General features: G+C 48.2%; 1 protein-coding gene across 2 annotated transcripts in view; it reads left to right on the top strand.

Annotated features, from left to right (window-relative positions):
* Nucleotides 1-26,805, top strand: part of C14H10orf71 (chromosome 14 C10orf71 homolog) — a 49,902-nt gene that overhangs the window by 8,315 nt on the left and 14,782 nt on the right. Inside the window, exons 1-2 of one of the 2 annotated variants that reach the window (XM_021181238.2) lie at nt 13,895-14,044; nt 14,168-14,290. The gene's annotated coding sequence lies outside the window, so the exon portion shown is untranslated. Of the gene's footprint in view, nt 1-13,894; nt 14,045-14,167; nt 14,291-26,805 lie in introns of those variants that run through there. The other variant, XM_029469342.1, reaches the window with a different exon arrangement.

Below are 26,805 nucleotides of genomic sequence, written 5' to 3'. Positions count from 1 at the left end.
CACCCATTAAAGTGTGTAAGTTCGTTTGTCTGTCCATATACCACCATGGAGAAGAGACCATTTCAAGGCTTTCTTTATCCCATAGGAAGAATGCCTCCTGCTTTGGTAGCTAAGGTCATACACAGAAGGACCTGCCCCTCCCAGCTGTGCTGCTGGGGGGAAATACCAGGATTGGAGCCGCCCTTATGCAAACCGAAGAAGGAGTATGGGGTGGTCTGTCTAGACCACTCTACAGTGCTCTCCTATGACCTGAATAGATAAGACGCCCCAATGCCAAACACTTCCAAAACAGAACATATCTTCAAGGGTTCACTTTATACTTCATAACATTTGTAATAAAATCCACAACGAATTCAAGGTAAGATTCTTAGTGGATTAGTTTCTCCACAAAACCAAAATTTCCTTCTTTTTTTTTTTGGTGTGATAATGCAATGTTTGTATCCCACAAACCTGTCACACACACACACACACACACACACACACACACACACATTCCCAGTCACCTCAGCACTATGGATGCATATGGGCAGTATCCAGGAATGGGGTCACTCTTCAAACCTTAAAAGGAGAATCATGAAGCCTGGGTCAGAACTGACAGGAAATGCATTGGGGGAAAAGGGTGACCAGCTCTGAGTTGGGGTTTAAAATAGATTGTAGAGAGCTCGGTGTGGTGGCACATGCAATCACAACACTTGGTCTGTGGGGCAGGAGGATCAAGAGTTCAGCATCATTTTTGGCTGTGTAGGAAGCTTGAGATGAGCCACTCTCGACCTCAAAAGAAAACACAAACAAATCACAGGCTGCTGTTTTAGGCAGCCTAAATGATGGTGGCAGATTCACTTGAGGCAAAAAGACTCCATTTCCTATTGCTAAAACCACCCACCTACACGCAAATAGACAAACAAACAAACCAAACCCCCTTATTTCAGGTCGTACACCTCTCTCTACCACAGGCTGCTTTCCTCTGGATCACCTGCATATTGGTAGGGAAAATACGCACTTCACACAGACTGTCTTAGTCTGTGCAAAGGAGCAGGGCTGACATCACGATGCTGACTGTACACATGAGCCAAGACCAAGGGTGGAGAAAGGGCTTCACCATACCCACAGGCTAGGAAGAGTCTAAGCCGGAAGCCAGACACAGGCTTTTCTCTTCTCTAACTGCCTCTCAGGGAGCGCTGGTCAGTGTTACAGTCACGGGGGTTAGAAGGGGTATGGAAGAGGTACCTGATAGTCCCTAAAATCCCCACTCTGTGTCTGTCTGTCTGTCTGAGGCCAGTTCCTTGCTCTATTCAAAAGGTCTCCTACCTACCCTGGACTGACCCAACATTTCTACAGCAACAGCCATTAAAATGTTTCCCTAGGGTGTGCCCTGGCCTCTGTGGCTTTAATTTGCTCCAAATAAAACTATGGTCACTGGCAGTCCATTTCCTCATGGACATCATTCTCACTGCTGCCCTTGGCACTGGTGACATCAGTTCTATATCTGACTTATCTTCTTATGCAATCCTTCTTCCTCTGTGCTGTCATCACAAACCCAGAACCCCAGCAGGTGGAGTTTTTCTTGGAGGAGGGTGCCTTTAGGTGGAGCTTGTCTATGTGTTCTGCATGGAGAACACTCCATTGCTCTCCTTTCTAGCTCTCCACATGCCTTGCAGCAAAGTCAGAGCCGGGGTCAAGACTAATGAACATCCTCACCCGAAGCCTTTGCACACACAGTGTTGTATTCATTGGAAAGGAGGTCTTGGGAGTGCTCTTCATGCACTTCCAGATCTGTCCCTATTTGCCCTCTAGCTTTGGCATGTCACAGTGTTGTGACCTCAGTTTCCCCTTCTATGCTTCATGAGCATGGAAGGAGATAACGTATGAAAACATTTGGTTCAGCCCAGTGACTACCAGACGATCAGTCCCCTGCAGGGCTTGTTGAAGCAGTGGGATCTCTAACACACTGAGTCTAAGAACCACATTTCCAGCCAGCTCCAAGCTGCTGTAGAGAGATGCTTGAGTGTGCTCTGTGTGCCCTTGGCTGACAGGGATCATTCTTGTGATACAGGGAAGCAGGCAGACAGCCATCGAAGGGAAGCCACCCAAACGTGCCTTCTTCACACAGGTAGTATCTTTTAAACATCAGACCCAGTGCTTAAAAACAAACTGGAGCAGATGACTAGGCTTCTATCCAGACTTGGGCAACTGGACATCCCAAGGGAGGTAGCTGGTAATCCTCGAGGTGATGGGCCTCCGGGAGAGAGTGCTCATCAGCTACACAGGGAAACACTACAGGCACACAGCCCATTCTGCTGGCAATAACCACATGAGGAAAGAAGTCTCCCATGTTTCACATAGGAGCGTGGCTAAGGAGCCACAGCACTGATTACCTGATGGAAAAGAGCCCTGCAACCTTTTAATGAAGACCTCCTGAGGCTGGAAGCAAGACTTCTCTGGAATGTTTATGATGACATCCAGGAAACTAAGAAAGAAGCAGGCCTAGGTGGGCCTCCTCATGGAACCTACTGCCAGCACAGCATAAACTGCCCAAAGCAAGGCTTATTCACAGTAACCCACACAACAGAAACCAAAGCCATATACTCAGGGTTCATAGCTCCTCTATCTAAGGATGAGCATCAATCCATACACATTACCCAGAAACACAAGGGATGGATGACACATCTGCAGGGCATAAATGCTCCACATACCATTAATATGCACAGTGCTAAGCTAAGAAGCCAAGCCCTGCACCAAAGGAGGGCTCACACCCAGGACCCTGAAGTTCACCCTGACTCACCTGGTACCTCTCAACAGCACAGAGCAAGACAAGTCCTATTTCCACAAGAAATCCCTATTGATTTTATGACTATTAAGTCACGTTTGCCTGCTTCTTCAAAGCCTGTTTTTGAAAAGATGCTCAACACCGGTCATAACTTGGAAGATGCAAATCGAAACCACAGTGAGATTCCACCTTACACCCACTAAAACCACTACAATCAAATGAATGAAAAAGAAAGTGGGAAATAACAGAGAGAAAAACAGAAGCCCTGTGCAGTGTTGGAGAGAAGGTCAGTGAGGCCATGTCTATGGGAGAGTTTGACAGTACCTAGAAAAGTTAGACAGAATTGTCATATAATCTAGCAATTTCATCTTCATCATCATCATCATCATCATCATCTCTCTCTCTCTCTCTCTCTCTCTGTGTGTGTGTGTGTGTGTGTGTGTGTGTGTTATAAAAGCAGGCCCTCATATATTTGTAGCAACATTATGCCCAGCAACCTAAAGGTAGCCAATCCATAGACAAGTGGATAAAGTGTGTGGTAGAGAAGCCAGGGAAGCACTCTTCCTCTTGGAGGCAGAAGAACTCTGACACATGCTATGAAGAGAACAAACCCTAAGGACATTATGTAACTGAGATATGCTAACTGCAAAAAGACACTGTATTACAACATGTATACAAGAAAAAAAAAGAAATAAAGGCAGGAAGAAGGATGGAAATTTCCCAAATGTTGAGGCAGGAAGTAAAGAAATGGGAAGTTATTATGGAATGGATACAAAGTTCAGTTTCACAGAATGAGAAGACTCTGGTAACTGGCTTCCCAACCTTGAGGGTGTGTGTAACACCACACCACCCGTGGAGTGTGCCTGCAACGGTACACTTCATGGTGTGTGTACTTTGGCAGAATTCATGCGGAAAAACACAGCACTAAAATGCAAACTTGATGTGGTATGGAAAGGATTAGGGCTTCACAATGCTGTGGCTTTCCTGTTGTTCTCTTTTGATTTTATGAACCAAATGTTTAAGCCAGAGCTGGTGATGAGAGAGAGACATGATGTCTTTGTGTATCAGTTTTCAAAGCATCTACCAAAGGTGCAGACTACCCAGGGGACATCTGACTCTCTCCCCAAACACCTACCAAGGGAGCATTGGAAGTGAAGAAAGTTAGTTACAGAGCTTCTGGGTGACCCAGACACTGCCTGCATGACGCTTCCTTCACTGACTCCTATGCTTGTCATTAGTTTCTCTCCGGATAGTGGCCAGGCTCTCAGATGTGGAGGGGCAGAGCAGGCAGGGACCCAGGAGACAGAACAAGCAAGACCAGCAAGAGAAAAACTAGGGGCAGGAATAGCTGCACGTTCCCAGCGCTGGTGAGGGAGGTGCCAGATGCACAAAGGTCTCTTTGGACCTGACACTGAGAGCTGCTTTCAGGAGATCCTGGTTGCAACCATTCTTCTCTATAGCCCTGGTCCTGACACACAGTAGGGACCAAGCAAATAGCAGTTTGCAACATACCACAGAGGGGCTCTGCAGATGTTTGCCCAGATGGCCTCCAGAGAAGTCTAGCTTCCCACCTAAGGCCACTTTGGGGATAGGGTCTTCCGGTTCTTATCCAACCAGGCCCAATTTCTGATCGACTTCATTTTTCAGGCTCATTCAGGAAAAACAAAATCCATTAAAGCCTCCTGCTCCCCTGTGAGAGGCACCGAACCCCCATACTAGTGAAATGAGAGCTCTTGAGGGGATAGACTCATTTTATGTATATCAGTGTCTGGCTTATTGGAGGTGCTTAATAAATATTCGATCATAACAATCTTAATTACTGGATTACATCATGTCTGTCTTAGGGTAGGATATAAATAAATAATGCCACTATATTAATGAGCCTTTCGTGGAGAACTGCTCAGCCTGAGCTCCCGCCATGACACAGGGGGTTTTAATAACTTTGGGCAGCTTTCATATTTCACAGGGAGATATCTGCTCACCACAGGAGAACATTGCTGAAGATAACACTTAGTTAGCATCGATATGCTTCCTGTGCATACTCATGTTCAATTCAACGTAGGTCAGAGGTGTTCACGACCGATATCAACTATGGCGACCAGAGCGATGATGATACAGTATCTGCGGAGGGCGAAGGGGAGCCAGTGACATAACAGCCTAAGCCAGGTCCTCCTCAGACAGAGCCCCCAAACCAGCAGCCTTCCGGAAGGTTCTATAGGGGAAGAGAAGGAGTAGTGGTCAGCAGTAAGGGCAGACCCTGTCTGAAGACGTGGCCCCATGAAAGCACCAGCCACTGCTCTATTCAGGAATAACTCCCAGAGGTTTCTCATTCCTCAGTTAAAAGCTGAGTACCACACAGCTATAATCGCACATTTGTAAATGTTACTTGTCGATCTATACTCCCCTATAGACCTGTGACTTCATGGACCTAGTCTGGCTTTGGCTAGTGGTGACATCAGAGGCTAGAGCTGAGAGCCAGTGCTGTTCCCTCTGTGGACACCAAGAGCAGACACGAGTAGGAAAAATCTTGGCCTAGGAGTCACCCATGCCAGGGTGAGATGGCACCAGCCCTTACCCATTACACTCACTATATGAAGCCACCAGCATGCCTGCCTGCATCCCACGACATGTGAAATCCTCACATTGTAGAAGGAACATACTTCAAAGTTATATGTCAGTATTTAGAAGCTTCCAGAAGCAAAGCTAGTCTTGAGGAGATTGAGCCAGAAAGCTAGATATCAACTCGGGGGGGTGGGGGGGTGAGAGTCTGGTGACATGTAAAGCCATTTCTTCTAAGAGCACACATTCTAATTTTGCCCAACTTCAAATGGCAGCTGATCCAGATCCAGTCTTCTGTGCTCTGAAACCAGACAGGAGAATGGGAAGGAAGGTTCTCTAGTGGACTTCAGGACAGGGAGGGCAGCCTCGACAACCTCCGTGTCCCTAAAGGAAGCCCCACATCTCTGACAGCAAGGTGGATGCTCTGAGAGGCTATCTGTGGAGCAGAGCATTCCAGGGCCCCAAAGGCAAAGGTCACCCTACACTGGAGGAACCCTTGACTGGCCCTTGAGAACAAGTAGGAAGCCCATGCGCTCTCATGACACCCCATCTTGCTACACCTCCATTCTAAGAGCCGTCACTCGTCACAGTGAAGTTAGCCACTGGCCCTGTGTGGTTTCAGTCCAGGGAGCCACACAGCGTAAAGACTACAAAGAACCTCCTGTCAGTAGTAGGATCTGTCTTAATTACCCTGCTTCACATCACCTGCATGACATACACAGCATTATTAAACACACACATACATGCACACACACATGCCCAGCTTACAGAACAATATCCGCTGCTTCTGGTTTCAGGTTATCTTTTTATTCAGCACAAGACAACAGAGTACTTGTGACAGATTTGGAGGTAGTGGTGGTGGTGGCTGTTTTATGTGTGTAACACACACATTTTATGCTTTCTTTCTTTACATGCATATGCAGAGTTTTGTATTAGCATACATAGTCCACTCTTGCCTGGTTACGTAACAAGCACACTAAATGATTTTCTCCAGGTTCAGTTTCCTAATTTGGAAGGCCGGCCTCAGACAGTTACTCTCTCCACTTGGACATTTAACTGTTTCTGATGTTTTGTGAGCTTGCCAATAGTTGTAGAGATGTTGGCCTCCCTGAAGCCACTTAGTGTCAGATAACCCCAAGTGAGGTTACCAGACAGCCTGGAGTCTGTGTGACGGGCCAGGCTGGCCCAGGTGTCACCGTCCCTGCCACATGGCTAGAGGAACAGACTCAGCTCTGCCCCATCGTGGTCTGCCTGTGTCTCTGGTTGCCTGATTATCTCTGCTTCCCTGAGCCCTCAAACACCACCTATTTACTCGGATTACCTCGGCTGTGTCCTCCCCGCTTTAGGAATTTCCTTCTCTTCCCTCCCCACTTTAGGAGTTTCCTTCTCTTCCTAATTCAGGGCATTTCAAGTGAATGTATACAAATCTCAGAACGGGCAAAAAAAAAAAAAAAAAAAAAAAAAAAAAAGACCAAATTCCGATCTTTCCTGGACGTTGTGTAACTTTGAAGTCCCAAAGACCACACAGTTCCACTCACAGGTGTTTCTGCGGTTCCCCCTGCAGGCTTCCTGCGACTTTATGCTATCCTCACACCTAGTCTTCCATCACCTTAGTCTTCTGACTGTTTTAGAGAACCTTGTGGGCGTCTGAGGAGCAGCGGTCTATACGTGGTAATTAGTGATCTCCTAGTGGCTTTTAACCCACTGTACACCCTGCCTGCCTTGCTTTACTACTTTGTTAGTCTGCTGCCTCCTCTTACCCCATCATCTCTTTAGGGAAGGCGGGCATTGCTTTTTATCATCGAGCCAAGTCATGGGTTCTATGGGGGCATTTTCATTTATACGGGAAATCAGCCTCTTCAGCTATAGATCTTTCCACGGATCTCCTGCTTTCTCAGGTACGTCTTGCTGCCTGTGACCTTTGACACCACTTAGCTTTAGTCGTTTTCTCTACACTGGGGGTTAAACTAGGTTTAGAGATCTCTTCCAGTGAAAACCAGACGCCTCGGTGTGTTTCCACATGCAGCCTCTGGCTGGCAGCCTCCTGAAAGAGGTTTCACCTGTGTGTGACAGTTCATAATCCTCTATTTCCTCGATCCCTTCTTTAGTGAAACTTCCCTCCCTCGTCCCATGTTGCTCTGGACCATTGGATAATAGTTTATATGTGCAGATCAGGCTATGCCTGTTGCCTTGTCCCATTTTCCAGAAGGGTAAGCTACTTCCTGTGATTGCCAAAGAGAACACAGACGACTGTATGCTTAGCCTTCCCCCCCCCTCCCTGCAGAGTCACTATGAACTGATCACTTTAAACAGATCTGATGTGCTTCTTATTTGCTGATGGTTTCATTCCTAACCGTACACCCACCGCCATTTCCTTCCCCCCATGAGAGCCTCTTCACATGTCCTGGAAGGGTTGGATGGCCTGCCTGTCTTTCTGATATGACAATGTGTTCCAGGATCTTCTTGCATGTTTTCTGGTTTGTTTGTTATTTTCCTAATTTTTTTCTTTTTAAATAAAACAGGGTGATTGAGGCAAAAATCTAAGCATGAATTACGACCATCGCCATTCTGTCTTTCCTAAAAACAGAAATCAAGAGTAATTGCCGATATTCCAGGGAGAGAGGGTGGGGCTTTGCTCAATGTCATTTATTATCATGCTCATCTCCTTTCTCTACTACAAAAAAAAAATGCAATCTTTCGTTCTAATGGCGTCAGCATGCCTTGGTGGCTTTTACCTCTATGTACACGTGTGTTCCTAAGAATAGCTTAGGATTTTATTTTATATTTGATTTGTTAGGCCAAATCACTGTATTTTAAAGCCATATGATGCATTTTCTCCAAGGCACTACCTACACATTAAGCCCATTTATTTCAGTTTTGTTATGTTTGTTCATTTGGTTGTCGGGACTAGGAACAGAACTCGGGAGCACTTCATGCTAGGGAGATACTCTACATCTAAGTCGAATCCTGAGCACTCCCATTTGTTTCCATTAATGAAACAAGTCGTTCCTTAGTTTTCAGTATCTGGGGTGTGTGTGTATGTGTGTGTGTGTGTGTGTGTGTGTGTGTGTGTGTGTGTGTGTTGGATTTTAATTCCACAAAGTATTTTCATGGCTTCAAGGTGCCCAAGAAGAAAGGGCAGATCCAGAGGATTCTAACTCCAATCCTCTCCCTGCATCCTGTGCCCTTTCTTCCCCACAGATAACCTTGTTTCTGGTTCTTGTCTACTTATGACTTTCTTTTCCAACAAAAATAAAGTATATTCATTTGTAGCCCCTCCTTGAATAGATAGTAAATGCACTGTGCCCACAGTTCTCTCCCGTATCCTCGGGATTACAAGCTACGAGACAGAGAGGGACCCTTTCCCCTTTCCACAACTGTGTAGTGCTCCACAGCAGAAGACGGCGTCAGATCTCATTACAGATGGTTGTGAGCTGCCATGTGGTTGCTGGAATTTGAATCCAGGATCTCCAGAAGATCAATCAGTGCTCTTAACCACTGAGCCATCTCTCCAGCCCCCCAAAGCAGTCTTATTATGACAAAATAATGTCATGATCTCACATGTCAAGCCATGATTCTATTCCATGTAAATGCATGTTCCATCTCTTAGATGCTTGCAGAGCTCTGGAAGTACCAAGTTGAGGAAAAATCAGGTTATGTGCTTAGACTTGATCAGCTGTTAGCATCCTGGAAAGAAGTTCCTTAAATCTCTAAGGCCAAACCTGCAAAGCTGGTAGTTTGGCTTGGCTATAAACAAACACTCCTGGTGCTTCACAAGCACACTGCAGAGCCTGCAGAGATGAGAACAAAGATCAGTTCAAAGTGCTCTAAGCAGACACCTACAAGGCTCAGATGCAAGCAAGAGATTCGAACAACCCTATCACTCTAGAAATGGGTGAAGGAGCAGTGGCTTTTCTCTCCCTACAGCTGCAGAAGGGAACCAAAATGCCTGTGGGGATAGCCTGTGCTCCTCTGCAGTTTGCACTCCATTTCTCAACTCCTGCAGCCAGGCTTCTCTAGCGAATCCCCCCACAGCCTCTGCATTGGAAGAGTGTTTATTTTAGGAAGGCTCTGTTTTCCTGGGTATAAAAGGGATACACCCCAGGGGAAACGGGGTCCCTTCTTGAAATCTTGAATTAGAACCACTGCAGACTGAGAAAGCAAGATATTCTCCATATCTTAATCCACCTCCGGATGAATCAGTCTGATGGGAATAGGTGGAAGTCTGTGACCCAGAGATGAGCTGGCCCAGCACTGGGCACGCAGATACAGTGTAAGTCGCACAGGTCATTTCACATCTCCTGAGAGCTTGACAAGTGGAAACAAATGTACAAAATAATATTTAATAACTCGTTAAATTTGTTGTTTGACAGTTTCATACATGATGATAGTGCAGGCTGGCTATGGTTACCATGGCTACAGTGGCCATTCTGGTCATGGTTACCATGATCCCTCTCTCCCACCCCAACTACTTACTGTCCACTTCCTCTTCCCTACAGGTCCCTTCTCCTCATTTATGTCTTTCTGTTTTGAACTCACTGAGTTTAGCCAGGGCCACCTGTGTGGCCCTGAAGTTGGAGCTACCCACTAGAGCCTGGCTCGGCAGGGTGTGTGCAGCTGAAGACAAGGGCTGCCCCTCTGCAAGAATCCATCAGAAGCTAGTCGCTCGCTCAGCAAAGAGGAATAGAGTCCCATGAACCCTCCATCCCACTTCCATGATTGACAGTTGTCAGGACCAATTGTGTATGGGCCTGTAAGCTCAGGTTTTCACTGGCTACATGGAAACAAAGTCTAATGATATGTTTTATTAAACCAAATCAGGTTCCCCAGTTTACAATGAGGTTATGGTCCACCAAGCACATGGTAAGTTGAAGTCCTCAGTTGAAAATTCATCAGATGCAAAGCAACACCTTAGCAGAGCACACACTGTCGAGCGAGTTGCTCCCTTCATGGATGGTACAGCTTCTTGTCTCTGCCCAGCATCACCAGAACTCTAAGGCTAGACACCGCCAGCCTAGAAACAGTCAACATTCATACTGTGAGGCTGACCACCAGACACATGCCACTTTATCATTGACATAAAATGGGAAATCTCATACAGGACCAGTGTAAGTTGTAGATCATCTATACGATCATCCCAACATGTGAATGATACAGGACATGATTGAAGTGTTTGTGTGTCTTGGGATTACTAAGTCACACACACACACACACACACACTTCACAGTCTTTCACTGTTAAGTCCTTACCAAGGAACACCAAAGGTTAAGCCTCAAGGGGGCTATCTTACCCTTAAGCCAAGATTTCCCTCCATCAACTAGGACACCCCCCAACTGTATCCAGACAGGAAGAACAGCAGCCCCATGGAAATGTCCTCAGCCACCAGGGTGTGTGAGCTGCATCCAGATTGTAAGCTACTAATGAAGCACTCCTTTTAAGTTCAGCTCTTGGTGCCAGACACTGAACTAGCATAAGCAGTCAGCGTCCCTCTGTGTACACACGGATCTCATATTTCCAAAAGAGCACTATGGTTTGGATCTGAGATGTGCCACAGAGGCTCATGTTTTGAGCATTCTACCCGAGCTGTTCAGTATGTCTCAACCTTGCCCTGACTCCTGTGCTAGGGATTAAACTTGGGGCCTCATGGATGCTAGGCATGTTCACTAAACGAAATCACCAGCCTTCCTTTAATTTATGCTTTGTTTTAATTTTGAGACAGTAGCTCATGGAGTTGCTCAAGCTAGCCTTGAACTCACCCAGCAGCAAGCCCAGATGCGGAATGACTCTGAAGGCTATGGAGCCTATGGAACTAGTAGCAATAGTTCACTAAGGGCAGTGGAAGTGTCTGACTTTCTTCCCTCTTCCTCTTGAAGCTCCGGGATAGCAAACAGCTCATGGGATGGAGCAAAAGGCTGAGCTCAAGGATATGTGGTGTGTGGCTCACTAGTGTAAGAACATTGAATGGTAGGAGGTACGGTATAAGTGTTCTGTATGTACTGGCTAGCTTTTACATTTTATTATCAAGCCAGGAAGATGCACCAGGCTCCCAAAGACATTGACAGGAATGATTCCCAAAGAAATCTTAGTGCTGGCCAAAAAAAAAAAAAAAAAAAGTCACCCATGTCCAGGTCACAAGGGTAGATGTGAGTGCCAAAAACAAACTATAGAAGCCATTGTGCAAGGCCCTTGTTCCCAGACTTTAACCATGTTTAATTAACACAGTCACGGCACAGGTTGAAGTTACTGTAAGATGAAGCTAGCGATCATCACGTGCATCAGGGACACAGCTCGGCCATTTTTGCTCCCACCATTAAGCAGATAGTTTTCCCCTACTATGAGCTGTCATTGCAGGGATGGGACATGGTAACACACTGTCTGAGGACAACTTTATTTATGTTCCTGGTGGACGGACAAGCAAGCCTTGTTTTTCTAGACCATTCAAAGCACGGTGGCTCACATAGCACCCATGAGTCTACATTTAGAATGGTGTCTTCATTCACATTCTTTCCATGCAGCTCATGGCTCCTGGGCTGGAAGACAGTGGTCACTTCTTCTTGGCCAGACCCCAGGAATCATGCCAGCTCTGGGCTATGCAGACCCTGTGTTCTTGATCCAAAGCCCAACTGTTGTCTTTGCTGGGGGTGCTCTGTGTCAGTGTGCCCGCAGTAACTAATTAAGATGTGGGATCCATAGCTTTTGGAAGATGGAAGCTTTTCCTGGGGCAGGTGGATTCCGGGGTGCTCAGCTGTGGTCTGGTTAGCGTGCTCAGAGGTTCTTGCTAGAAAGATGTTTCTTTCCCAGCATTGTTGACAAAGCTGCCTGTCACTCCTGGCCCCCCTGAAGGTTCCCCTGGTCTCTTGTCAGTCAGCCACTGCCTCGGAGCACCGGTCACTGTTTCTGTGATCCCAAAGCAGACATGAGGTCATGCTTGCCACCTGTGAGCCATTAAGAGTGACACTGAGAGGGCAGGAAAGAGAACTGGGAAGTCAGAGGCCACAATGAACCCTTCAGCTCTTGTTGCTCACCCAAGACAAATTCCACAGATAATGAGGTTTAGCAATCGGTGTCGTCTAATGTTGGGAGGCAGTGACTCTGGCCTTGCACAAGTGACAAAGGACTGACTATGAATTGCTTTGTGTGTGTAATGAGGAAGAGCAATCAGTAAAATATCAAATCTGTGGTTGCCTCTGGTATTGCTTAATAGAAAGTTCTGGGTTTTTTTTAAAAAGTAAGTTGGCCTAAGATTTATTTAAAGGAAACAAATAAATGATAACCTACATGGTTTAGAATGTCACAAAAAAATCATAAAAACCTTGCTAATACTTGAAGATCTTAACAATTTACCGTCATGTTTCTATCTTCGTTCCTTTGACCTTTAACCCCACAGAGAAACAGGCATTCTTTCCAGTTTAAACATAGGTCGAACTGAGATTTAGCAAGGAAGGGTGTTTAGCTAACGGAATCAAGGTCCCCCGAGTCTCTGTGATGTTTTCACTCCCACTTCAAGTTGGTTGCTGTCTTGGGTGGGATGGATAACACTGAAAGGTTCACTGTGAGTCTACATCAAACCATCTCCGTGTGCTGAGCCAGGAAAGTAGAGCCGAGCCCGCCTTGAGGGCCTGATGTTCACAGACTAAGGTTCAAGACTAGGACAGAGGTGGCTGTCCTTGAGGTGCCCACAAAGTCAGGACAGGCAGTTCACAAATAGACCCAGAGGTATAGTACTCTGCAGGGCTCCCCTAGGGCATTGAGTCATGGATCTGGCCAGACTGGACAGCTTGAATCACTCAGGCCACAGACCAAGGGAGCATAAAAGGAGGCTTTGGTCAAAAGAGAAGACATTCTTGCATTGAATCTTGACAGCAAGGGAGCTTTGTCAGGACCATCTTGAGAGGGGTGAGGAGAGCAACTGGGAGCTAACACAGCAGAGGCTGAAAAGAAAAAGGTTATTGAGGGCCATTTAAGGGTAGGGAAGATGACCCCAGGCCAACCTAGGAAGCAGCTAGAGAGAAGGCAGGTGTGAGCTTATCTTGGGACTTTGGGGGTGGAAGTGGGAGTCCTTCCTAGAGAAGGAGAGGGAAGCCCTGAGCTGTTAGGAAAGATTTGTCATTGGTAGTGAGGTTTTGGAAACACCAGGGCCAAGTTATCGAGTGGACACTTACCTTGCATCTTCCCTGACAATTTCACATCCTTTTGCACGTCTCTCCTTGAAAGGACCAGCCTTCCCCCCCAGCCTGTGGCTGGCCAGATTATCTTGCTCCAAAACCATGGCAGAGTATAGCTCCTTACTCGAGGAATGCGGGCTGTGGTTGTCCAGAGCCGATGATGAAACAGGCTATTTCTGCTCTGGGACATCAGCAGGCCTCCGGCACTGGCTCCAAGGCGTACACTATCATGTTCCTAGCGTTTCTTAAGACAAATGTTTTCCTTCCCATCTTGAGATATTTTTATTCGAATCTAGGTTCTGGGATAGCCTTAGGAATCATTCTGAGCTGAGGCTGGAATCGTGGTGAGGGTCCATCCAGCTAATCAGCAAACAATTTTCACTTCCCAAGTTATCTATTACTCGTGGCTGATCTGGATGTAAAAATAGCCTCTGGGGCTGTTTGTTTAATCTGACTGTTACTTGACACCACGCGGGTGTTGCTGCAGAGCCGACTGTTTGCCTCTTCTCCACCAAGAGCACCGTTAGGTTTCCCCAGGCCAGTCTCTGCCTGGGTAAGCTTCTGAGACTTCCACGTCTAGCAGTTTCTGGCCACTGATTTTTTTGCCCAAGTGGGAAACCTGGTGAGACTTGGGCAGTCTGAGTGCTGAATCGTCTTTCCTCTCCTCTCTGGGCAGCCTGGCTAAAGGGGAAGAAGTTTGGGCAACTGGGCAGTGCCGTGTACCCTCCAGATTCCGGGAAGGCCCGTGGAACCCGCAGCTGGGACGCACGCACGGGAGACGGGAGACGGAAGACAGAAGGTACAGTCTGCACGGCTGAGGGAGTCTCAAGGCGGCGGTGGAAGGGTGTTGGCTCCGGGAGGGGTCTAAGTGTGAAGGTGTGCAGCATGGTGTCTGCGGGGTAAGGGCACACTGAGTGCTTGGGGTCTTAGAGGCCAAGTGTGTCTTGTGGGCCATGAACAGAACGATTTAGAGCATACATGTGTGACTCTGTCCTCCCGTGGACCTGTCCGGGCGCTCGGTTCCTCCGGCAGAGTGAACACATGCTTGTGGCTACGTCTGATCCTCTCATTGCTAGATGAGACCACCAGGGCAGGGCCCCAGGTTCTACAGCATAGTTGAAGGGGGAGACTCCTTTGTCACTCTCGGCTGTAACAGGGAGAGGCACTGGCCATGGGGACACTTTCTGCCATTCTAACTTACAAGCTTTGAAAACACGTGGGTCTCCAACACAAAGCCCTCAGCAGACTGCCTGTCCTCATGAACCCCAGGGAGCCCAGCCAGAACCCACAAGTCAGACTGGCCCAATCGAAAGCCATCCTTTTTTTTTTCTAATACAGAAGAACCGGTAAGTGATGAGAACACTTTTGAATATGAGTATATGAAAATGTAATAGAATCAAGAAATATTATTTAGCGCTTTAGAATACCTCCGTAAAAACAGGAATCAGATGTGCATGTTAAAGAACGTCTCCTTCTCCAGCATTTGGAAACAGTGATGCCCTGTGACTGGGAGCCTGGATTTGTAAATAAAGCTTCGTTGGCGCACAGCCCAGCACGTTCATTTGCATTCAGCCAGGCTGCTTTTACACACCTGCCCAGACCATACAGCGTGCAAAACTGAAATCAACCATGTGATCTTTTACGGAACAAGGTTGTTGGCTGCTTGTGGGCCACGTGCTCTCAGAGCCGTGTAGAGTTTTAATCCACACTTACACCCACAGCAACACAGTTCGTGCAAGCGAGTCTAATTAGGTTCAAAACAAACACACAAAAAGACATGAAAGTAAGAAGTGTGAAGCACCAAGTTGGCGAAAGGGGATAGCAGGGATGGAAGAGGAATGAGATGATGTAGTGGGGGTGGAACTAATCAAAATATACTATATGTTCTCAAAGGATTAAAAAAAACAGATTTAGAAAGAAAGGAAAAAGAAAATCCTAGGACGGGGCCCTCATGGCCAGCAGCACCCGGGCTCTGAAGCCTCCTCCCCTAGGCCTGCTTCCCAGTTCTGGATCACAAGGGAAGTGCTCAGTTTTGCCCTGTGGGGTTGAGGGTTACCTTAGCCATAGAGACACCAGTCCTGTGGAGCATCCGTGTGGCCAGCCGAGCAGAGTAGATTGTGCTTATTTCGGAGTTTATAAATAGCCATCTCCGGGTGACCCGAGTCCAACCTGTGTCTGCCTCTAGGTCTCTGGGCAGAGGAAGTGTGCCTGCTTTTTTGGATGACCCAAGGCTGGTAGGGATGGGAGCAAACGCTCACATTTAAAGAGGAAGTGGCCCGATAAAACGCTGGCTCACTGGGGCAGAAAGACCAGAGTCTACCGGGATACCAGGCAGCAGGAGCTGTGAGGAGGCACAGGAAAGGCAGCCTCTTGGCCTCAGAGGAAGAGCCCAGCTCCTTGGCTGGCGGCCTTTTCTCAGTGAGTGTCCGTGCTTCCTGCATCTCTGCTCTTGATCCGGACTACCAGGGGGAAACCCGGTGTTCTGAAATAGCTTACGCCTCCAGTCACTGCCTGTCTCAGTAACTGAGCCCTGCTGGTGACACCAAGGTTAGGCTGCCTTGCTTACTGCCTTTTGGGGATTTAGTCTGTCTCCCAGGGTTACTGGAGAGGAGTGGGGGGCTTTAAGAGAACATCTCTGAGGAATGGTTCCCAGGGCTGGTGTTCCTCAGTGAGATCCAAGTAGGCTAGAGTGTGTCTTGACTTTGTTTCTGTTGGAAGATGTAACCCCATTTTACCAAATCTAACCAGTCCATAGCCCTGGTGAGCCCATGGATTTTTGTTTGTTTGTTGTTCTTGCTTGTTGTTTTTAAAACATAAACCAGTCCTGAACTCAGAATCCTCTGTCTTTAACTTCCAAAGTGCCAGGTTCCGAGGGTACAGGAGTATGGCACTGTGCCCTGCCCATCTTGGGTTTCATTTAGTTAGCAGAGAAAAAACTCCGAGGGCCTCTTGGCCTATGGTTGATTCCCAGGGGCCTGCATGACAGGAGCTGATGGGAGTGGCTGGAGGGGGAGCCAAGGGATCAATGGAGGACAGAGATCAGGCCCCACCAGGGAACTTGTGGAGTACATGCCAGTGCTGAGCACATCACACAGTGAGCCGCAGTATCCGCGTGAACGTAGCCGTATATGGGACTAGTACAGTATGAGGAGTGCACAGCCTCCTGGAGTCAGGGGAAGGCAGAGCATGCTCTTGGCTTGAGGACCAGCCTCCGGTGGCGGATGGATCTGCAGTGGAGCAAAACGTGTTCTGATCTGGGCCTGAGTAAGCCGACCTTAGAGGAATCTGACAGCAGAAGAGTTTGAAGAACCCACAAGCATCAGTGCTTCTCTCAGGACTTGGGAGAGTGTTCTCACGCCGCCCTCTGAGGTCCGGCTCAGACGGGATGTGAGAAAGGACAACATCCAGGATGGGCTCCCAGACATGCTTCCCGGGGTTCACGCTCAGCTCCAGTGGGAGCCGCCGGCTCTTGGCAATATACTGCAGTCGGTTGTTGTTGTGGTTATTGTTGTCGTCTTTGGTTTGGGGGTTTGGTTTGGTTGGGGGCGGGGGTTGTTTGTTTGTTTGTTTGTTTGAGAGGTCCCTTTCTTCTGCAACTGCACAGTGAGGTGGAGAGACAGATAACACCTCGGCCATTTCCCATCTTAAAGCCTTTGCCCAAAGGAAGGCAGGAAGGCTGGGCCTCGTCAATGCATCTAGGAGCAGTGTTCCCAAGGCTCCTCAGATCTTTTCCCAGCCCCTCTGCCATGACTGGAAGCTGCTCTCACAGCTGGTACTGCCTAGCCTCACCTTTGAGGGGCAAGTGACATTGGAGCAGCCCCTTAGCTGGCTATCCTGAGACTACCAGGCCACATGCAGCAATGTGTTTTGGGGTGGGGGTAGGGGGGGTCAAAACCTTGGCACTGGCAGCTCTAACAAGTGAGGCCTGGCCCCCTGTCCTCAATGGGCCATTGGTAGCTCTAACAAGCTAGGCCTGCCCCCCTGTCCTCAATGGGCCAACTAAAGAAACAAGTTCTGGTGAATAGAAGAGATTTAGTCAAATGTGGCCACATTGAAAAGAGGAACAAAGAGGCCCGGTGATCTTCAAAGCCATATTTAGGAATTCTGATATGAAGTTTAAGTTTAAACATTATGTGCATGCCCAGCTAGCTCTGTCAGTAGAACAAGAGACTCCTAAGTTTAGAGAAGAGGTTTAAAACCATTGACTGGTCATTGTTGCTCTCTCCTCTAAGGCAGTCTAAGTTGTCATAACTGTGTAAAATCTCCCTGAGAGACCAGATCTTCCTCTGGCTGGCACTAGATTCCTGGGGGAAAATATCAACTCCCTGGGAACCTTTGTTTCAACATTCTGATAGCCAAGAAAGGGCAGAAGTGTCTTTCTCTTTAGAATATCTTTGTTCCTGCCTGAATCATTACAACACACACACACACACACACACACCAGTCTGCCTTCGTCTGACTCTTACAGGAGGTAGAGCCCAAGTACTGCAGAAGACAAAGGTCAGAGCTCAAATACACAAGGCTATACCCAGTCCTCAGTTTCCACACCACAACTTCCATTCAGTGGAGCTAGCTACATGTTACCAACAGACAAGACCTTAATATGTCTGGATTTATTGTTGAGGTCACTCAGCATCGTAAGTCTTGGGATCCCCTTCATAGAGGCAGACATTGAGGCTTAGAGAGGTTAATAAACTTGCCCAAGGATGCACAGCTAACAAGGGGTGGAAGAACCCAACCAGAGCAGGCCAGCAGAAGAAGTCTATTCAAGACCAAGAGACGCCTCTGAAGTCTTGCTCAGCCCCAGGCCAGTGGAGGAGGTCTCTGTCACTGCTGTCCTGATCCATCAGAGTCAGGGTTAAGAGTAGACCCGAACTTGAGCTACACACCCAGGCCACATTGCATCCTGTGGTGAGAATCCCTGTGTACTGAATCCTCACTCCATACAAATCTCTTGGTGCTCTTTGCTTTCTACCTGTTCTTTTCACAATCTCTCAGGGGGTTGAGGGTTGCTGCAGTTGAATGGGCAGAGGTCCGGGTGGTGAGGTGGACTGGCCGGGTAACTCATCAAGTGCTCACAGGCCTGGGAGGCAGAAGCACTGGTCAGACAGAGCTATAGGCCTGAAGCTTGATCTCTACCACCTGGCCATGACCTTAAGGGAGTTCTTCAACCTCTCTGAGTCTCCATTTCTCCACCTAAAACTTTTCAGTACCTAACCTGCTAATTGGAACTCCAAACAAGGTCATATATACGAAGTGTGCGGTGAAGATCAGGAGTTAGACAAGTCCAAGGACAGATGGCCAGAAGGTCAGGGAGGCAATTGTCCTCTGAGAGGGCAGGGAAGCCTCTCTGGTACCCTCTCTGCTTCTCTGAAGAGGCAGGGCTTGGGCCAACTCTATCCAACCTGGCAGACTCTGGGTTCTTTCAGGGGTCCCGCTCTTCCTTGTCTGGCTACCTTCTGGGGCTGGAGAGGGGATGGTTGCTGGGTAGTAAACTATTCCTAACATAGCCACATCCTCTCCTGAGGCTGAGAAAGCATCCCCATCTGCATCAGCAAATGCCTGCCGAGAAATGGCGCCGAGGTAACCAAGGTCTGAGGCATGGGACCCTCTCTGTACAGTCTCTACAGAGTCAAAAGTGGTTCCCATGGGTGCCAGGGTGCTGGGGGGTGCCAGCGTGCCAGCACCAAATGAGTCTTAGACAAACAGAAGTTAGTCCAAATTCTGTTGTGTTCTGAAACTATAATCCCTTAAGGGAGTGTTACTGTCTATACTAGATGCTAGAGAGTTGCAGAGTCTTTGAATCTCATGTTTTGGGGCCTGGTGGGCAGGCGGGTGCAGAGAAGAAGACATCCTGTGGTCAGAGGTCCTAAAATCAGCTCCTGAGAGACTCAAGTGTGAAATCATAGCACAGGGCTACGAGGGGCGCTACAGCGCTGAGAAGGTGCTAAGCTGTGCGGGCATCCTAGAAGGTGCTGGAAACTTTCATATGCATGATACATGTGGTGGGAGGCCCTCCCCCTCAGCAGTGCCAAGTCCAAAGCCCACACCAACAGGTACTAAGCTGCTCTAGGCACCACATTCCTTCTTCCTAAATGACCCCGTATAGTTGTTGTATTAACTAACAATCCATATTGATGATATGTGGTGCCATGTAGGGTTAACCTTACATTAGGTGAAAGTGAGAATGTCTCTCATCCATTCACTCATTCCTTTAACAGGTAAATGTGTTGCCCCTGTGCTAGGCACGTTCTCTGCAGGGACTGTGAGCACGCAAGCACACAACCCTGCCCACAGACTGCCACCAGGGGAAGTCTGCCTTTTCTCGGTGAAGTGTATCTGACCTTGTCAGTTATAGGGTTGGGACCTCGGGTTTCCAGTCCCCATTCAGATGAAAACTGGTATAAACAGAAGTCGTTTGTACAGTCCCTACTTTACCATGACAGATAAGAGACATGTGCAGAATGATGCTATCATAGAACCAGGTTTCTGGCTCTTGCCAGTGGTCCAGAACTGCCTCAGCAGCTCCTTTTCAACACCGATTCCTGCGTTCTGAGTCCAGGGCAGATGCCCATGGAGAAGGAGGAAGGGAATTATAGATAAATGTAGAGTCTATACGTGAACAGAGTCAGATGTCACCCACCCCCAGGGGACTTTGGTCTGCAGTGGCCAAGTCAAGAAGCCCTGCTAGGAATGCCTCCACAGGGCACCCAGCATCAGCTCCACAACACAGGAGAAGACTGAGGCTCTCAACCTTCCTAATGCTGCAGCCCTTTAATGCAGTTTCTCATGTTGTGGTGACCCTCCCCTCAACCATAACATCATTTTTCACAACTGCAATCTTGATACTATGACAAGTTGTAATAGAAACATCTGTGTCTTCTGATGATTTTAGGGAGCCCCTGTGAGAGGGTCATTCAAAGCACCAGAGGGGTCAGGACCCACAGGTTGAGAACCTTGGTCTAAGACTTGCAGTCCTTCAGTCATGGTTATGTTGTTAAGCAGCCTTGTTAGGCTCACACCACATCCCATGTAGAAGCCTGTACTGGTGGACCCCACATGTCTTAGAAGTGGTGTGGCCCTCCTCTGGTGGCATCCCTGGCATCAGGCATGCAGTTTGGGTGATTGGCAAAGTGATCATGTCCTCTTCGGGAAGTACAGATTGATTGGGACTCGTCCCCATTGTGACAAAAGCGCAAGGAAGGGGGTCACAGACAGTCCAGAGTCCTTCTGCTCTGCCTCTGATGTAAGGGAATGGAGGTCCCTGCAGCTTGGCATCTGCACCTGCAGAGGTGTGGAGCTGGGAGCACCACCAACAGGAGGCCGATGCCATGAACTTCTTCCTTGTGCAGCAGGAATACAGAAACTCAGCTCTGGCCAAGTCTACCAGGCACTCAGAGGACTGACATCTGCTGCCCTGTCTGAGGCAGGCCAGCCCAGTGTGAGAGAGTGCAGCTGCTCGCTGGAGGGCAAGCTTGTGTGAGTGAGACTCCACTCAAAAGCATGCGCAGCTGGAGCCTGCTGGGGCCCAGAAGTATTCCAGATTCCCTTGCACCTTGCAAAGCTTGCTGTGCACACCTGGTCCCAACTCTGCTTTGGGGACGTCGGGCTGCCATCAGGAAATGAGCCAGTCTACAAATCAGCACATAGAACCTAGAGAACAAATTGATAATGGTGCCATGGTCATCAGGGAACCAGGGTAGAAGCTGAAAGGAGACAGGCTGCAGGGGACCCTTCCATCCCAGCCTAGCTCTCCCCCTCCTTCCCCCTAACCTCTCATTTCTCTTGAGACTGGGTCCTTCCTTGGGTCTGTGTTGCCTGGAATCAGTGTCCTCGAGTCCTGGGTACACTAGCTACAGAATCAGCTCCAGGTCTAGGCCTGGGGAACTGGTCCCTCCAGACACTAATCAGGCAACCCAGACAGAATGAACTTCCTGCAGCTGAGCTGTGTGATGGAAGTGACTCTGCCCCCCAGGCTCTCCCCACCACCAACAGGCCCGAGGCAGCCGTAGAAACAACACAAGTATAGCCAGTGCCCGGTGTGTGGCAAGTTCTAGTCAACTGCTGTCTTCATCCAAGATCCCAGCAGTGTGTTGGGTGCTTTCCTGCTGCAGGGCTGAGGGACCCCTTATGTGTGATTGCACCTAGTGAAAGATTCAAATGTAAGCCAAGCCAGTGCTGCCACTGGAACCTGGTACCAACACTGTGAGGAGCCTATACTCCACTAGAGCCCTGTCACTTGGAGAGTCCCTGGCTTTCACCACCTAGCTCCTAGCTTGAGGGTTACTCAAATCAGGTCAGGCCTCGAAAACTATCATGAGTTTTCTTTCTGTTGTTATAATAAACACCATGATTAAAAGTGACTTAGGGAGGAAAGGCTTTGTGTCATCTTATAGTTCTCTGGCCACTCTCCATCACTGGGAGATGCCAGGGCAGGAACTCAGGAGCCAAGAGGCAGGAACTGAAGCACAGGGGATGCAACTTACTGGCTTGCTCCTTGTGGTTTATGTAGCCTACTTTTTTATACAACTCAGGACCATCTGCTAGGGGTGATACTGCCCACCCTCCCTCATAAATCATTATTCAAGCCAATTTGATGAACTGAGGTTCTCTCTTCCCAGATGACTCTAACTTGTGTCTAGTTTACAAAACACCAACCAGCGTAGGTTTAAAAAAAAGTCAGATACAATAACTCTTCTACAAACCAATGCTGTGTGTTTACACACATGCTTGACAACCAGAGAGAGAGAGAGAGAGAGAGAGAGAGAGAGAGAGAGAGAGAGAGACTAATGCCACCCAAAGTACAAAGCAACCCATACCAAGATTCCCAGTTCCACAGGGAAAGGACTCTGGTCTCAGGTCAGCCCTGTCCAGACTGTATCTCCAGCACCAGATATGGAACATTATCGTACGTAATCTTCCAGCACTGACTGGCTGCATGAATAAAAAGGCTTGAGGTGCCTGCCACTCACAAGAGCCTTTTCTCAGCACAGCCTACATCTCTGATTTTGAAAAGTTGAAAGGGAGGACAGGGACACATCCATCAGATCTCAGGCTGAAAGCAGAGGAAAGTCACAATAGCACCAGAGAGAGGGACCCACGGCTGTAAAGTTAAGGTGTAGTTCAGATCCAGGACTCTGGAGCCTTAAGCAAGGGTCAGGCAATGACTCTGGAAGCTTTCCCCAGAGTAAGTTGAAGAGGAAACCTGCTGAATTCTATCAGTGACTCGGCCAATATACGTGTATACAAGAGTGTCCCAAGCCTCCCACCCTGTGTATGCCCTGCTTCTCTCCACCTTCCCCCAACTCCTAAAGGAGCCCACACATTTGGCCATTTCATCATTTTCTGGTATAGACTGGATGTTTGTGCCTCCCAAATCTTTTATGTTGAAGCACTAATTCCGCACAGGCTAGTGTTTAGAGGCTGGCCTATGAGGGATAATTTAGTTAGAGGGTAGAGTCCTTATGAGTACCTTTAAAAGAGAAGACCAGAAAGACACCACCACCATGTATAGATAGATTAAGAGGATATCCATTCACAACCAGGAATAGAGCCTCACCTGCCGCAGACCCTCTGGGTTCCTTGTCTGTGTGGAATGAGTCTCTGGAGCAGGTGGGCAAGGCGTCGGCTGGAATTGACAGACAGACCCGACACAAGGGAGTGTGGATCTGAATGTAATTTTTCAAATTGAGCATCAAACTTTTTATACAGAAGAAAATAGGGAAGTTGGGTGGCACACCAGCAAGGTACAAGGAGGTTACTGGATTCTTACACAAAACAAAGGAATACAGACATGGAAGAACTGGCAGGAACCAACTGGGGTAAAATTCAATGTTAACAACTGGGATCAAAAACAGCTCCACCTGACTTCTAATCTTAGAAGTCAGGGGCAAGGACTTCGTGCCCTTGCCATAGTTCCTACTCTAGTCTATTGTATAGTCCACCTTCCCCCTAGGCCATTGCAAATACTTGTTTGTGTATTGGTGTAACTCAACTACCTATAGTTCTAAGTATCTACTCTAGTTCCTCTTTAGGTCACAAACTTCCTTCTTCCTAGATAATGGTAAATTTCTGTGTAGGGCAGTGACTTAGCTATCCATGCCCAAGGTCAGATCAAGGACTGCCTAGAAACTAACCTAGCTATATGTCAAAATATCAATCCTTAGGAGCATTTGTAATAAAGCAATATTAAGGGAAAGCACACAGATCCGTTTACCAACTAAAGCAAGGACATTGAAGCATTCTTTATACAGGATGCCATGATTCCAGGAGACTAAGTTTCCGTGAACTTTTCGTCTCGGGACAGTGCCCAGGTTTTCGGGGCCTGTCGCACTTGTCACTACTGGAGTGGATATAGCACTCACCAAATCACATGTCTTCATCACCTTCAGCCTGAACTTCCCAGACATAAGAGCATCAGTGTTGGTGCTTAAACCATCCATTTGGTATTTCTGCTCTAAAAGCCAAGCCAACTAGGACCATCCCCTCCAGAAGTATAAAGCATAGACAAGGACCTCTGAAGCCGCAGGGCTGACAGGCATTGCACAGAGAATGCAAGAGCCTGGCCAATGGATGAGCAGCAAGTCATGGCCCAGAGTGAGGGGCTGGGCTGGGCTGGCGGAGGCGCTGTATTCACTTAGGCTGGAATAAGGCTTCTGAGCTGGGGACAAATGAGCGAACTGTCATGACTCACTCCTCTAAATGGCTCCTTGTGGTATGCATGAACCAATTCCTCCAAATAGCACCCCAAAAGCCCAGCAAGAGGAATCAATTCCAATTTCCCAGAGCCTTCTGGGTGTGATAAAGTTAACCTGTCATGTCTTCTGTCTTCCTGCTTCCCCTCACTAAGAACGGAAAATACCATTCAATTAAGGCGATTACATCCTCCCAAAGATGTTGGACTTGGAAACCACACCACAGGCAAGTGGTCAAACCAGTGGTAGAACAAACCCCAGAGGCCTCCTGTGGCAAGCAGCAAGCCTGGGGAACAGAAGACATCAGTACCACGCCGGGCAGCTGAGAGCAGGCTCTGGGCCAAAGGAGTCAGCCCCAGCTGGACAGAAGTCAGCCCCGTGGTTCCATAGCACGGAGTCTTCTTCAAACAGAGGGACCCATGCTCCCAGCCATAACAGCCATTGTGGCTCCCATGAAGGAAGCTGAGATGGCCAGGAATGTGAAATGAGCTGCCTCCTTTTCTCCACCTACACCCTCAGTTCTTCCCCGAGTCTCACCTAGGAGCCGAGAGTAGCAAGGAAGTACCCCCGGATGCAGCCACTAGACCCTGAGCCCCATCTTCTGAGTTTCTTGCTGTAGAAAACACAGAGGAGTCAGGTGGTGACTGGGGCTGAATGGCATCCCAAATTCTTCCTTTTCTTTACATGCTGTGTTATACTAGGCAGTATTCTGCACCTCTCTGTGCCTTCTTTCTCCACCTATAAAATGGTGATGAGGCTCTGCTCAACCCTCCTCAAAACAGTCATGAGAATCAAGCAAGATACGGGGTGCGAAAGATTGCCAAGAGCCACAAGGTGATGTGCAGGAGTGTACCATGCTCTGTGTCATCTTGGGATGTATACAGTGCTGGCTTCCTCTGACTGTAATCTACTTTGGGTTCTATGCGTTGTAAGACTCCAAGAGCCAGACTGAAATACCAAGAGGGCAGTGGAATTCAAAATTCAGAGTAACTTTTGGTATAAACATTTTCCACCTTAATATACTTGTAATTTACAGGGTGGTGACTCACTGTCTGAAATCTGCATTTTGCCAGTCATCTCAGACTTTTATCTGCTTGTTCTGACCAGCCTAGGACTGTCAGGTCTCCTACTGTGTCCCCTGCTCTGTGTGGATCCCAGAGTCACATGGCCTGGGTGCCTAGCCTAGCCCTATCACCCATCAACTGGGAGGCACAGAATGTCTGCACTGCCTCTCTGAGGCACTGATGTCTCATCGCAGAAGTGACATTGACAATGTGTATGAGTGATGACATGCAAGCTGGGACCCCAACCTGGAGTCATCCATCAGGGCTCTGATTGGTGGGACAGTTGTACTCGTCATTGTGGGGTGTGAAAAAGTGGCTGGCTGTAGGTGGAGCTTCTGGAACTAAAGGTGGACACACACAAGTCTCCACACCTGGCACCTCTGGTGTTTCCATCTGGAATGTGGGGAGGTCAGGGCATAGCTGAGGCTGGACTGTGTGGCCCTCTCAGGCCTGGGTTAGCAGCTGGCCTGATCCCTGAGGGACAGAGAGAGAGCATGAGGTATGTGAGCTCTCAGCCTGCCCCCTATCTGTGCACTACACCCTCCAGGACGCTTGTCAGCACAGACATGCTCTCACCACAGCAGCTGACAGCTTTTGCACGAGGCAAGCAGGCACAGGCACAGGGTAAAGAGAATGTAGGCAAATTGGCCTCACTCCAAAGATCTCCAAATGTTGGAGAAGAAGATTCAAACAGGAAATATGGGATGGAGCAAAACATGTCACATAAGAGAAATGGAGTCTACAGTGAGTAATCCAGATGGGGGCATGGCAAGAGGTTGTGCAGGGACAAAGAGAGGCATTCTCTGCAGAGGGACCACCACTCAGATGAACCTGGTTAGGACATGTCTGCAGATCCCTCAGCCAGTGGGTGGCAGGCTAGGGCAGTCAGAGGCACAGAGCGGGGGAAGTCACACTCATCCTGAGTGTGCATGGGGTCTGGCAGGATACAGAAGTGCAATGACAGCTTACCCTGAAACAAGGTGAGAGCATCCCACACTTATGATGCACCATGCCCGAGATGTGCATCTTAGTGCTCAGCTAGAGAAAGGGCTGGTCCAGTATGCACTCTCACATTTGGCTTCTTTGATATGTTCTTATTCAAAGAGACAACTTTCCAAAAGGAAAAGGCACAATACCCCAAGTGTGCTTCTCTCCATCTGACTTAGTGCATCACTCACCAGCCCCACAATGGTGTCCACAGTGTGCCATTGTCTAACTGGGACCCCCAGTGTTCTCTGGAGTTCTTTTTTTTTAATTTTTTTTTATTTTCAATATTTTTTATTACTTATTTTCCTCAATTACACCTCCAATGCTATCCCAAAAGTCCCCCATACCCTCCCCCCCACTTCCCTATCCACCCATTCCCACTTTTTTTGGCCCTGGCGCTCCCCTGCACTGGGGCACACAAAGTCCGAGTGTCCAATGGGCCTCTCTTTCCAGTGATGGCCGACTAGGCCATCTTCTGATACATATGCAGCTAGAGTCAAGAGCTCCGGGGTACTGGTTAGTTCATAATGTTGTTCCACCTATAGGGTTGCAGATCCCTTCAGCTCCTT

This window comes from Mus caroli, chromosome 14, assembly GCF_900094665.2.
Source record: "Mus caroli chromosome 14, CAROLI_EIJ_v1.1, whole genome shotgun sequence".
NCBI lineage: Eukaryota > Metazoa > Chordata > Mammalia > Rodentia > Muridae > Mus > Mus caroli.
Note: the sequence above shows the minus strand (reverse complement) of the source record. Positions and strands in the feature narration are given on the sequence as shown.